Source organism: Solanum stenotomum, chromosome 6 (assembly GCF_019186545.1).
Source record: "Solanum stenotomum isolate F172 chromosome 6, ASM1918654v1, whole genome shotgun sequence".
Lineage (NCBI taxonomy): Eukaryota > Viridiplantae > Streptophyta > Magnoliopsida > Solanales > Solanaceae > Solanum > Solanum stenotomum.
Window position 1 is genome coordinate 5459660 of NC_064287.1, and position 4864 is coordinate 5464523.

Consider the following 4864-nt stretch of genomic DNA (forward strand, 5'->3'; position numbering starts at 1 on the left):
TACGGAGAAATTCTTTGGGTTTTAGGGCTGAACTTCGAAGAATTCTCCTGCGTGTTCTTGGAAGGAATTGGCGCCTCTTTCTCTTCTTTTTGTTCTAACTTGGATGATTTTTGGAGAATAAGGGTTCTGGTATTGTTTGACTAGATTATTGTCACACCCCAAAGATTTCTAAGCTAAGGCCCAAACTATTCTTTATTTGCATATAAGGTCTTACCAGGTTATTCTTAAATTGCTCATATATGTAAAGGTAAATTCTTTAATGTGAGAATGATTTGGATATCAATTAAGGTCACTAAAAACTCCTTGCACAAAGTAGAGTTGAAAGTTTCTTTATCGATTAAGTTTTGATGTAAAATTCTACTTGGGTCAACTTCAAACAACCATATCTCTTAGAATATAAAGAGTTATGTGGCCTTGACCTATCCAATTAAAGGTATTTGAATATTCTTTCCAATGCCACCAATTTCACAACAATTCGAGGCTTAAGTAAAAAGTTATGACCATTTTAGTAACCTGATACAGTGATGTGACGAATTAACCGATGGGAAAACATTAAAAATGGTCGTTTTTGTCTTTTACCTCTAAGAAAACCCTAAAAGAATTTCATGACTAATTAAAGACCCAAAACAATCATATTGTCATCTCTTAATCCATCATTCTCTTCTCTCTCAAGCCCTAAGGCAAAATCCTAAAGAATAATCAAAGTATAAGACTCCATTCAAGATTCTTTCAATCTTTTTCAAGATTCTTCCTCAAGGTAAGTCTTTCACCAAGAATTTCTCCATATGAAAATCATAATTCTTGGCTAAAGAGTTTCAAGAAACTAATTCAAGAAATCTCAAGAAAGGTTTTCTTGATTTTTTCTCCTTCAAGCTAGGGTTTCAAGGCATTTAATCAAGTTCCTCTTCAAGATTCTTCAAGAACCTTGTTCTTCCAGGTATGTAAGGCTATCATAGTGTTGGAATAGTTCATCCTCACACCCTACATCTACTTTCAAATAAGTAAATGAGAAATCTAGAATTCTATCCTTAGATTTGAGTATTCTTGAGATAAGTTGATTTGAGTTCTTGAGTTCCTGTTGCTTTTTGAAATTCCATTCCTAATTTTTGAATTGCTATAGATTATGCATAATGATTCTTGAGTTGATTCGTTTATGTCTATATTTTAGCATGAACCCTATGAATTGAGTATTTTGAGATGAGTAGTATCGTTGAGTTCTGAGTAATTTTGAGAAAAGAGTTTTCTAAAACATGATTAGTATGAAAATAGAGTATGCTATCAATGTATGAGCAGTATGGTATCCAGATATACCATCAATGTTTATGCAGTATGACTTCCCGAGTCATCAATAATCACACTATAATATGATTTTCATATGTTTTGAGAAAGAATTTTCAAGTATGAGTTGAGTAAGAGTATAAGGGGACTATGTATTCCCAGAGGTATCAATTTTTACATTGATAAATGAGAAACTGAGGTTTCTAAATGAGTTATGAGTTTAAAAGATATTTCAAGAGCAGTTACCTCTTTTAACAGGGTAGTTTGAGCAATTATCTCAAACCAGAGGAACATTTATGTTTTCAAACATATGAACATGAGTATATATTATTGGGAGTAGTATTGAACACCGATATGGGAATGAGTTCAAACAACTCAAAATCCTCATAAATCATGTCTGCCAACATAGGTAAATGGTCATACCTTTTAGATGATTCCTTATTGCTTTTAAAGCATACCTTAGTGGATCTACTTAGTTGAGGTTTTTTATACCCCGACAAGGTATAGAACAGTTCTGGCAGCGTGAACGAGACGTTGTATCATCACGTAGCTCATAGTGATAATTTTCGGTTAAAGAATCTCCCAAATAAAGTTAAAAGTGTATTTTTATTATATCACTTAATATGTTGAGTTCAGAGGTGAGTAAGTATTTTGTAAAGTTTTAGTGATTTCACTTCTTTATTTCTTTACATTCAGTTGAGTATATATCTATATCTATTGCAGTCTTTTCATTCAATTATTTGTTATTCAGCTTTATAATATACTCGTACATTCAATGTACTGATATCATTCGACCTGCATCTTTTAATTATGCAGATACTATTCTTAGGAGTCTCAACAAATTCCGTTGAGATCATTTCATCTGCTCGCCAGCTTTTGAGTAAGACTTTCTTGCTTTCGAAGGATTTCAACTTTATGAGTGTTAGTATTAGTAAAATTTTGAGTAGTCGTGGGTCTTGTTCCGATATTCATCTTTATATACTAGAAACTTTATAAATAGATAGTTTTGGAGAGTCTTTCAATTTCAGATATTTTATTTAAAACTTATGTTTCATACGCAGTATATTTAGAGAGTTCTGAGATTCAGTAAACTGTTTTTAAAAGTTTCTTTCAATTTGATGCTTATGTATGCTTGAGTTAGTCTTCCGCTCGTAGTCAGCCAGGATGAGGGTTTGCTTGAGGGCCAGCAATGGTTCTCGAGTGTCGACCGCGTCCAAGGTGTAGGCTCGGGTCATGGCAAACTTGGTATCAGAGCACAGAGTTCAAGTGTCCTAGGGTGTTTATGAAGCCGTGTCGGTAGGATCTTGTTTATGATTGTGAGGGCCCCACTTCTATAAATGAGGGACTACATACATTTAAGAAAAGTTTCCCTTATATCATTCTCTAAATCATGCAGTAGAACTGTGCCATAAGGAATTTATTCTAACTTGTGCATCCTCATATCCATTTGAATACCCCTCATACTAAAGGTGGTTGAAAAGTAAATCCCAAGATCCTTATGGATGAGTTATTCTTAGAAATAGTCCTGAGGAAGTCATGAGACTCCAGAGGGGCTTGAGAGAAGCCTTAAGTGTTGAGTTTCAGAGGAATGCACTCATGTTCATATGAATCATGCGTTCAAGCTAAAAGCGAGATGTACTTTCTTCTCTAAACCCTATTCCAATTGAGACCCTTATGATGAGTTTATTTTATAGTTTGGATAGTATTCTCACCCGAGAGATAGTATGAGTTACGAGATTATGAGCAGTAGTGGTGAAAGTGCCCAAAGTTAGAGGAAGGTATGCAAAGGTTAAGTTATCTAAGAAATGGAGATAATGATGAGGCAAAGTATGTTATTATAGTCGTGCACCTAGTAAGTTATTAATGAGGAGTTTTCCCTTATGGGTAGACTAAGAAGTGATGAGTTGTGAAGATTTCATGATAGAAGGTAGAGGAATAGTTACTAGTCAGGATGAGTTATAGTATACTTTAATCAGAAAAGAGTTTATAATGATGTGTCATTGTGTTAGTAACGACCAAGTATAGGTGTTGAATAAAAGAGAAGGAGTATTCATGAGGTGATAGATATAAGCTAGACTTATGATTTTTGAGTAAGAGCCCATAATATTCAGAGGGTTACAGAAATAATTAGACAATGATGTATAGCGAATGGGTAAATATTACTTAAGCTGTGAAAAGAAGTGTGACAGTAAATTGTAAGTATGAAGACTAAGAGGTAAATATTGACTACTTGTCATGACGTCTTAGTGAGCGAGTATTTATTAATTTTTATCTAGTAGTTGTAAGTTAGTATAGTAAGCGAGCAATCATATTGATATATGGGTTTAGTAATAAACATTAAGCTTGAATTTCAGATGAGTGTCGTAATCAAAAGAATGACAAACATGAGGGTGATGATATTAGTCTTGAGATTTGATCTAGTAGACTTGACATAGAGTAGGTGATGAATTGAGATGTTAGTTGCAATGAATATGAGTGGTACAAGTGAGAGATCCTAACTTTTAGATAAGGGCAGCAAAGTGTGGCTAAGTCATAAGAGTAACAATAGCATTAAGAGGTGTACCCGAGATTATATGTAATCATACGAGGTTCCAATTAAGTAAATAATTATTCATGTGTGCCTAGATAGTATATTTGAACTTTCAATAGGGAATTGGCTGATGTAAGCATTATTTTTTTCCTTAAGAATTAGATGAAGAGACCTTATAAGCCAATGAGAATAGGTTAATAGAAGCATCTTAGAAAGAGGTCTTAGAAGGAGTCTTAGTACCTGCTTATAAAGGGTTCATTAGCCATGAGATAAGTTTTTCTTGAGTATTGGAGTAAACAGAGTGTAGACCAGTTTAGAGATGATGGAATAGATTAATAGCTTTAGAGTGTCAACTCCAAACCTAAGGAGGAGATGATAAGATGAGAAATCAAGTCAAGAGTTAAGAATAAGATAGTGATGTCTTCAAAAAAAGTTCTAAAGATATATCAGCACATTTATTATATTGTGTATTCCTCAAGTTCATTTATTACAACATCTTGTTGATATTCGTAATATCAATTGTGTTTATGACCTATGCTAATACACTTCAGAGAGATTTACATCTATGTTCAGTTTCCAGAATGAGGGGCAAATACTTTAGCCCATTAACCTCAAGCTTAATCCATAAATTTATGGATATTAGCCTCATGATATGAACCTATTCATATAAGCATTCATGTCTCATAGTATCTTCAGTCTCACAAATTTGTGATTTACTCTCAATGGCTAGCAACATAATGTTATGTCATGTATATTCTTATATCAGATATCTCAAGAGAATCGTGCTTATGATTTTTCGCCCTAAATCTCCTTCAGTTATCCTTTTAATTTTGAGAGTATGGTTGTTGATAGTAGCAGTGTGATGATAGATAAGAAGACTGTTGTTTCTTATTGTGATAGTGATAGTGTGTTTATTCTATCTAAGATTATAAATGTGGAGGAAAAATGAGATAAGGTTTTACGATGAGTAATAAGTTAGTTTCTGGTAATAAATTTCAATTGGTAGAGATAATGAAAGAATGAGAAATTTTTAGAAAGTTGGTTAGTAGGAGTCCA